Raw genomic sequence first — 9,809 nt, 5'->3', positions numbered from 1 at the left:
CTTCCTGTACAGGACTTCTCCCCGTTCCGTGTGCTCTGGCCCAGGCTGTTAGATCGTGCAGTGGCGACCCCACCGGGTGTGTGGTTTCTGTCGAGTCTCCGCCTCCCTGGCCGCACGTCTCCCCCCTCTGTGCACACTGTGCTGGGCTGGGGTGTGTCTTCTGCACCCCTCGTCTATCAGCTGGGCCTTCAAGACCCTGCTCAGCACCGCCTCGCTCAGGAAGTCTACCAGGTTTCTGCTAGGCACAGACGACCGGTCTCTCTGGGTGCCTTTGTAGCACTGTGTAGATCTTTCTCGGGTCTTGTTCACCTTTGTATCCCCCCGGTATAAACCGAGTCTAGTGCCCGCCTGCAGCCTGCTCTCCGGCAGGTTCAAGAGGACCTGGGAACTCTCCTACCACACTATTCCCAACCAGAAATTTGTTAGGCTTTTTTCCAAACTGGTGGTCGCAGAGATGGTATCTGCCTCCCAGTAACAGGAAGTTTACCGGGGCCGGAGTCCAGGGTGTGGTGGAGTGACAGTCGGCCCGCCCGTACTTCCTTGCCCTCCCAACACTGGTCGGGACCCCCCACGCCCCCAGCCCCGCCAGAGAACCGCGGAGGGAGTGGGAGAGGAGGCCGGTCTGCAGGCTCCGGAAAGCCCCGCGCCAGGCCAAGCAAATGGGCTCAGTGATGGCCGAGCAGGGTGGAGCTGCCCGCACCTGGGAAAATGGAGGCAGCCCCAGGGCAGTGAGTGGCCTGGTGGTGCAGGCGGGAGCCGCGTGGGCATCCACCCCCCGAACAGAGCTGTGCCAGGGATCACTCACAGTGCTGTGCCAGGTCGGGTGTTCGCTCTCTGTCTCTGGTTTGTCGCCTTCCGTGTTCTCGGCGCTGCCGCCTCAGGCTGTTCAGTCGCGGCGCCGCTCAGGCGCTCCCAGGAGTCTTCTTTAATGCCGGTCTGAAACCTCGAATCCTGAATAGGGCAGCTGGCCGCCTTCAGTGCGGCCCCAGCCTCCGGGATCCTGGCTGCATCCACAGCAGCCCTGGCGCTGTGTTCCCTGTTTCAAGACTCGCTTTTGCAGCTAAGAAACAGTTCTTTTCCTGCTCCACACTTCAAAGCTGTTGCCTGTAAATGAGGCAGCCTCTCCTGCCGGGGGCAAAGTGGCGTTGAGCCCCCACGACTGGCCAGCAGCTGTAGTCCTCCCTTAAGAGATGGTGAGAGGAAGGTCCACAAGTTTCCCGGCTGCCTGAGGCCCAGTGGCCGCCTTTTACACCTCAGCTACTCCGCGCCAGCTGCTGCAGCCGCCGCCATCTTGAAACTCCCTCCAGTGTATATTTTTGGCACCTTTGTCTAAAATCAGTTGGCTATAAATGTGTGGGTTTATTTCTGGGCTCTCTATTCTGTTCCAATGGCCAATTTGAACTGATACATATTGATTGTACATATTTATAGGGTATAGAATTATATTTCAATACATGTATGCAGTGTGAATCCAAAAGTTTGGTTACACAACATTTTAGTTATCATTTAGTCCTAAATATTTTCTAATTTCTGTAGTAATTTCTTCGTAGGCCTTCAGTTGTTTAGAAGTTTTAAACTTTCCAAATACATGGAGGTGTTAGATTTATCTTTTTGTTATTGAACCCGAACAGTGATTCTCAAACTTAAGCATGCATCAGAATCACCTTGTCAAACAAAACACATTTCCAGGCCCCACTCCCAGAGTTCCTGATTCAGTATTTCTGGGTGGGACTCTGCATTACAATAGATACTAGCCACAAGTGGCTATTCAAATTTAATTTAAATAAATTAAAAAATTCAATTCCTCAGTCACATCATCCATCTTTCAAGTGCTCAATAGCCACATACAGCTAGTGGCCACTGTACTGGACAACACCCAATATAGAACATTCCAGAAGCTTTTATTAATCTCTACTGGTCCAGTTGAAAGGGCCTAGCAGACACAGCTCTTTCTAAAGTCTTAATAAAGGGTCTTACTAACTTGCTCTTGACCCTGAGGCTCAGGAATCATATTTCCAACAGGTGCTTTGGGTAAATCTGTTGAGTGAGGTTCACAAACCTGTGTTCGGGACCCAGGTGTCCAAGCTCCATCCTGTCCGGCCTAAGTTATGGCCTCGGCCTCCCGACTGGGTCCCCACCCACTCGAGCTCCTGCAGCCCACCTCCCCACAGCAGCCGGAGTGGCCCTGTGGAAGGCAGAGCCGACTCGGACGTCCCCCGGCTTAAAATCTGTCCGAGGCTGCTCAGTGTCCTCGGCTCAAGTCCTTCCTCGGCCTCTGAGCCCGCCCGCAGCCCGGGGCACGCGAGGTGGACGGGACGGTTCGCTTATCGCCCCTGGCCCTCTAGCCTCTGACTCCCGAGGGCAGCTGGCTGTGCCCGGCCCTGATGGGGTGCCAGGCACAGAGGGGGTGTGGAATGCCCGCGCCAGGCGGGGGCGCTGCGGGCCGCACGGAGCCAGCTTCCTAGGGGTGGGGGGGCACGCAGCAGCAGATGGGGAAGCGGCCGCCCACCCGCAGCAGCCTGAGGTGCCGCCGCGTCCACTCTGCTCAGGTGAACGTGTCGTTCTTGCTGTCCCTGGAGCTGCTCTCCTATCAGGAGCTCCCGGCCGACCAGATGCTCCCCGGGGTGCACATTCAGCAGAGCGCGAGTGGAGAGAAGGAGCTGGTGCTAACTCAGACGCTGCTCCTGCAGTACAGCAACCAGACCACGCAGGCGAGCCCTCGGCCTGCCCACGGGCGAGGAGGGCGGACTGGGCTGGGCTCTGTGCCGGTGGGGTCAGAGGACGACACCTGCAGGGCCCCCAGAAAGAAGCCCCGGCCCCTGCCCTGAGGGCGCAGTGTCCCCTGGAAGAGGCCCTAGGCACGGAGACATGAGGGTCTCCCATCCTCACCTGTCTCAGCTCAGAGCCAGGTGAGGGGCTGGAGGGTGGGAAGTCAGGGAAGGCTCCCTGGAGGAGGTGGCACGTGAAACCTGTGCACTGTTTAATTGAGGGAGAAGGGAGTCTCATTGACAGGCCAAGGAAATGGCCTGATGGGTGGGGACAGTGAGCCCCTGACGCATCTGCGAGGCAGGGCCTTGTGTGGGGCTTGGAGCACCAGGGTGAGCACCGTGGGTCAGGAGGTCACCAGGCCTGGTGTGGAGGCTGGGCGGGGAGAAGCTGAGGGAGGCAGGGAGCCCAGTTGGGGCTGAAGGTGAGGAGTGTGAGGGGGTGGCAAAAGGGCAATATTTGATACAATTTAAGACCAAAATTAGAAAAAAAAGTTCCTGGGAAAATAAAAATAGTAAAGCACTTCCTTAATCTGATCATGGCTACAAGAAATTTGCAAAAAACATCACACAGTGTTGAAATAGTGACTCCTTTCCCTTTAAAATGAGGGGTAAGGCAAGAATGACGCCTCACACCACTTCTTTTCCACGTTGTACTGGAGGAACAGCTAATGCAGTAAGGCAAGGAAAAGAAATATAAGACATAAATATTGGAAAGGAAGAGACAATATTTAACAAGGCTCTGGATATAAAATCACCATACAAAAGTCGGTTGCATTTCTCGGTATTAGCAACCAATGGAAAATGAAATTAAGAAAACAAAAACAAAGAACAACAGATAACATTTACAACAGCTTAAGAAATATCGAGTACCCTGGAATAAATAAAAAAACATTCAAGGGCCCTATGGAGAAACAGTAAAACTGTAAACTAAAACTTTACCAAATGACATTTTTTTTTTAACTTTTTGGCAGCTGGTTTGTAGAGGATCCAAACCGTTGACTTTGGTTTTATAACACCATGCTCTAACCAAATGAGCCAAAGGACTTTAAAGAAGGCCTAAATAAATGTAGAGATGATATAGCATGTTCTTGGACTGGAAGACTCTATTGTAAATTGTAGTATACATTCACCACAATTCCAATCAAAACTCCAACAATTTTGTAGTTGTTGTGGAACGTAACAAGCTGACTCTAAGATTTACATGGAAATGCAGAAGGCCAAGAAAAACCAAGACTTTTGTAGTGGACTGAATTATGTCCCCCCAAAACTCCCTGAAGCTTGAATTGTGTCCCCCAAGTCTATGTATTAGAATCTTAGCCACTACTGTGACTGTTAAGAGGGTGGGAAATCCTATTATGGTAATTGAGAGGTGGAGCCTTAAATAGGTGATTAGATTGTAGGACCTTGTGGTAGTGAATGGATTAAAAATGGTGGTCAGGGGTGTGGTTCTGAGGGCTTTAAAAGAAGAGGAGAGTCTGTCTCTCTTGCTCTCTCTGCTCTCTCTGCTTCCACCGTCTTGCAATGTGAGATCCCTGGGTCACTGTCACCACCACCAGATAGACTTTGGACTTCCCAGCCTTAGAAACAGTAAGTAATAAATTTCATTTTTCTTTATAATTACCCAGTTCCATATATTTTGTTATAAGCAACACAAAATGGACTAATACGGCCCTCGTAAGTAAAAACAATGTGGGAAACTTGCTCCACTGGATATCAAGACTTCAGCACACTGCAGTACCTAAGACGTGGTATTGGCACAAGGATGGCAAAACAGGCCAATGAAAGAGAAGGGAGAACCCAGAATCAATCCCACATTTAGATACAGTCACTTGGTCTAGGATGACACCGAGACTAGTAGGGAAAAGGCCATCTTTTCAGTAAGGGATCCCTAAATATGAGGCATCCATATAAAAAAAAAAAACAAAACTGTAAGTCATCTTCAAACCATACACAAAAACAATCCCAGGTAGAGTAGAAATGTAAATGTGAAAGGTGAAAAATAGAAAAAATAAAATGAAAGTCAAACCAAAGGAAAAGAAGATGTTTGCAACACATATAAATGATAATGGACTCACGGCAAGACTATATCAAACACTCTTGCAAACCTCTAAGAACAGACATCCCAATAAAGAAATGGGTGAAAGACTTGACTAGGTACTTCGCAAAGCAGGAAACCCAGGTGGCCAATATATTTATGAAAAGGTGCTCAACCTCCTTAGGAAAGGGGGAAATGAATACTTAAACTGAAGAGATATCACTACACAGCCACAGATTGGGTAAAATAAAAAAGTCTGAAAACATCAAGTGCTATCAAAGATGTGACACACAGGAAGTCTCATACCCTGCTTGTAAAAAGTGCAAATTGAATCATCCATTTGGGTAATGGCTTTGACACATTGTATCTGTTAAAGCTGAGCTGATGTATATTCTCTGACCTGGCAATCTCCTCCCAGGTAAAGAGCCTGGAAAAACCAGTGTGTCTGTGTTCCAGGATACCGTTACAAGAAGGATCACAGAAGCATTATACATCGTAGCACATTTTCACAATTTGGAAACAACCCAAAGGTTTATCAATGGATGCCTAAACTTTGGTACATTCATACAATGGAATGAATACTCTACAACATAAAAACAAACTACTGCGTGTGACAACAGGGATGAATCTCAGATTTGAGTGAAAGAAGCAAGAGTTCAAACTGTGACTCCTCTTTTAAAGTTAAAAATCCAGGGTTGACCAGTTAGCTCAGTTGGTTAAAGAGTGGTATTATAACAGCAAGGTTGATGGGTTGGATCTCCATACAGGCCAGCCACCAAAAAAAAAAAAAAAAAAGAAGAAGTTATAAATCCAGCAAAGCAACGTATGTTGTTAGAAGGGAAGTAAGTACCTTGGAGGAGGGTGAAGTAGTGACAGAGGAAGAAGGGAACTTTGGGGTGCTTTGGTAATTTTCTCTTCCTTGATATGGGTTATGGATACTGAATATGTGCTTTGTGATAATTCATAAAACCACACATTAAATGATTTATGCATTTCTCTGTATGTTCTTCTTCAATTTAAAAAGATAGGTATAAAAACATCAGATAAAATAGAATTTATGGGGAAAAGCATTAATAGAGACTGGGGATGATTCTGAATGATAAAAGAAGCAACTCAAAAAATATTCAACAATTCATTCTTTCTTGGGCTGTGTCTATTCTAATTTTACTTCCCTATTGTGGTTTTTTTACTTTAGTAGCTGTATTGTTAATTCTAGGGTTTATGGTTGTCATTTTCCATGTTTATGTCATAGAGCTAATATTAATCTCTGAACATTTTAAACAAATGTAAAGTCCTTTTCAGAGAGTTCTATCACCACTAGTTCACTGATGGTAAACCCTCTGGTTTATTGATTCTGCTTTTATGCCATTTTGTTTCTTCCCATGCAAGTAATTTTTGCTTGCAAATTCATTTTCCTTTTTTTTTTTTTTTTTTTTTTTTTGTCTTTTTCGTGACCGGTACTCAGCCAGTGAGTGCACCGGCCATTCCTATGTAGGATCCGAACCCGCGGCGGGAGTGTTGCCGCACTCCCAGCGCCGCACTCTCCCGAGTGTGCCACGGGCTCGGCCCGCAAATTCATTTTCATTGAGATTCATCTTCCCAGGAAAGCTCTATGAGTCTTGGGTTTTTGTGGCAACCTCACTATGAAGTGATCTAGTGTTTGCTTCTGCCAGGACCTTACAGAACTCACAAGTTTTTAAGTTTGTTTCTGGGCTTGGAGCTTGTGTTCATTGGGCCAAGTTTTCCACCCATGGTTCAGGGGCCTAGCCTAATACTGAGCTGTATCCTTTGGTAAATTGTGAGAAGCATCTCATGTCAGGGAATGGGAAGGGATAGCCTAGCCAATGCCTGAGCAGTGGTAGAAATATATGAGTAGCTGAAAGAAGCAGATGAGATGAAAATTCCACATAAGGCAGTAATCAGTGATCAGGAAATTGAGAGCCCCAGAATTCATAGGCATCCATGGGTACCATCACAAGTTGCAGGATTACTTATCTGTTTCTTTGCACACAGGCAGACCCATGCTGACATGTTCGATACTATCTATTTTGTCATAAAAATATGAGATTTGTGTGAGAGAGAATTTATTGACAATGTGTAATTTCATACAATTTTGGCATTCAGTGTTCAGTGTTCTACTAAGACTCCTATGTGATAAGAATGATGAGCAGCCACCACCAGCTCCTTCACACCCACCCTGCCCCATCAGCTTTCTTTCCTGACCCCTCTCTTCCACCTGTTTCCTGCAGCACTGGCTGAATCCTTCCGGTGAAGTAACTTGAGGTGAGGTGTTTCAACATGGCTAATATGCGGCCATCATAGTTCACAAACAAGCCTCCCCCAGCAAGAGAACAGAGGCTTTTGAAGCATCCTGTCATCCTCTGAGCGGTGTATTAGTCCGTTTTGCATTGCTAACCAGAATACCTGAGACTGGGTAATTTATAAAGAACTGGGTAATTTATAAAGAGGTTTATTTGGCTTATGATTCTGGGACAGCTGCATCTGGTGTGGGCCTCAGGCTGCTTCTAATCATGGCAGAAAGCAGCAGGCAGCTGGTATGTACAAGCAGATCACATGGCAAGAGGAAGCAAGAGAGAGAGAGGAGGTGTCAGGGTCTTTTAAACAACCAGCTCTTGCAGGAGCTAATAGAGTGAGAACTCACTCATTACTCCCCCCACCTAGGGAGAGCACTAATCCATTCATAAGGGATCCACCCCTGTGACTCAAACTGCCACATGGGGAGTGGTTGTTTAAAAGAGAGCTGGTTGTTTAAAAGACTCTGACACCTCCTCTCTCTCTCTCTCTCTCTCTCTCTCTCTTGCTTCCTCTTGCCATGTGATTTGCTTGTACCCACCAGCTGCCAGCTGCTTTCCACCATGAGTAGAAGTAGCCTGAGGCCCGTGCCAGATGCAGAATTGTAAGCCAAATTTCCATGAGTTCTGGGAGGACAATGCATCCAAACTCCATCAAGTGGGTACTTTGTGAGACCCCTTTCTGGGCCCATCAAACCCCACTTTAGGGACTGTCCTAGGAAACCTATTAAAGAATGGACAGACCAGAAAATGATACTGAAAGGAGAAGGTGTGGGCACCTGTGTCTCTCTGTCCCAGACCTTGGGAGCACATGCACAAAGCAGTGAGATGGGGCCAGGAAACACCGGAGGCCACTCTCTGCTGCACTGCACCTCAACCCTGACCTGGGAGACCCAGAAGAGTTGACATGCTTTTCTGACCTTCCCCTCTCAGAAGCTCTAAGGAGTTAGACCGGAGCTATATCCTGCGGTTTCGTGATCTTCCAGTAAACTGGGCAAGAGTGGAGGAGATGAGATAGCCCCTGACCTCAGGAACTCCCCTCCCAGGGAGATAGGAGGTGGTGCCAAGGGCCTGACCCAGGGAGGAGTCCTGGGCCCTGCCTGAGGGAGCCCCTATGCTGGCTGGGAAGGGCAGACTCACCCAGAGGGCAGTTGGGACGTGGGGGCTTATCCTCAGGGTGGTGGAGGTCAGAAGTCAGGTAGGCTGGAGCCTGCAGGGAAAGCATCCCCAAGAATGCAGACCCAAGGCCATGCTTATTTGGGAACATCAAAGGAAACACAGAGTGAGAAAACCCTGTGCGATGGGACAGATGGGAGGAGTTCTCATTACTCCTTTATATTCTACCTCTGCCCTGACAGGTATATGAAGTGGGGCTTTGAAATCCGTCCTCGGCCGTGCTTGAGCTGGGAGCCCATCCATGCTGCCAGATGCCTGGGCTAGAGGGTGTGGTTGGCAAGGAGGCACAGTCCTGCCCTGGCTCCACCTCTAGAACTCATAGACATTGCCCACCCCACCCCCTGCCCCCATCCAGAGAGCTCCTCACTGTCCCCAGGGTTTAGCCAAAGACACTAAGGAGTCTGGCGAGCTTAGCCATTTCAAGACCAACATGGTACTTTTATTGGAATGAAACACAGCCTAGCTTCCCTAGAAGTGCCCATTTTTGTATCTCAAGGGCTGGCCTGGGAGCAGGACTGACCCTGCCCCCCAAGCTGGACTGGGCCTGGAATTTGTGACCTGGAAACCATGGCACCATACCCAGCCACTCAACTCCAACCCAAGAGGGTCTGGGCGCCTGGTCCTCAGGGATCCTGACTGTCTGCTTCCTCGTGTCTGGGTTGCTCCAAGGCAGTGTTGGAGAGGTGTGAGTCCACATTCAGGATCTGGGCATTGAGAATGGTGTTCTTCACCGTTTCCTCGGACACATCATCAGACAATGTATCCCCAGTTGCAGTTTCCTTGCTCCTCTTCTGGAGGGAGTGGTAGGAGGGCAGGTCCTGGATCACATCTCTCAGGGTGCTGAGAAAAGCAGTTTCTGAGGCACTTTCAGCCATGCCCTGCTCTGCATTCTTGAGAGGTGGGGCTTTCTCATTCCCACAGGGCCCCAACCAGGTTTTGCCATGAGCCCGGGAGGGATCCTGGTCCCTAGGATCCAACCTGTTTCATCTCCCAACCCAAGCCAGACCCTTCACTTTCCTGTCTCTTTGGGGTTTGGTCCACCATCTTCATCACTAGCATTACAGAATACTTGCCATGTGCCAGACCCTGTGCCAACAGCCTTCAGTAGATTTAATCCACTCAAAAACCCTATGAGAGAGGAAGGCTGGACTACATGGCTTCATCTCTCTGTGGCTCAGTTTCCTTATCTGTAAAATGGGAATAGTGACAGGACCTACCTCATATTTGATTGTTTTGAGGACAAAGTGAGATAAGGCATATATATAACAGGACCTGACACATGATAAATCCTCAGTAAATGCTAGCTATTATTATTACTGTTGTAATTCCATTTTTCAAATGAAGAAACTGAGTCTCAGAGATATTAGGTAACTTCCCTGTGCACACTCTAGGAAGTGGTAGCACACAGACAGAAATCCGGGCCCACTGGTTCTTAACTACTATGCTCTCTCCCTCTCCTGCACTGTACTTCCCCTCTACACAATGGGGCAAACTCCTATTCATCCTTCAAAGCCCTGC

Source organism: Cynocephalus volans, chromosome 11 (genome assembly GCF_027409185.1).
Source record: "Cynocephalus volans isolate mCynVol1 chromosome 11, mCynVol1.pri, whole genome shotgun sequence".
In the NCBI taxonomy this organism is placed as follows: Eukaryota; Metazoa; Chordata; class Mammalia; order Dermoptera; family Cynocephalidae; genus Cynocephalus; species Cynocephalus volans.
Note: the sequence above shows the minus strand (reverse complement) of the source record.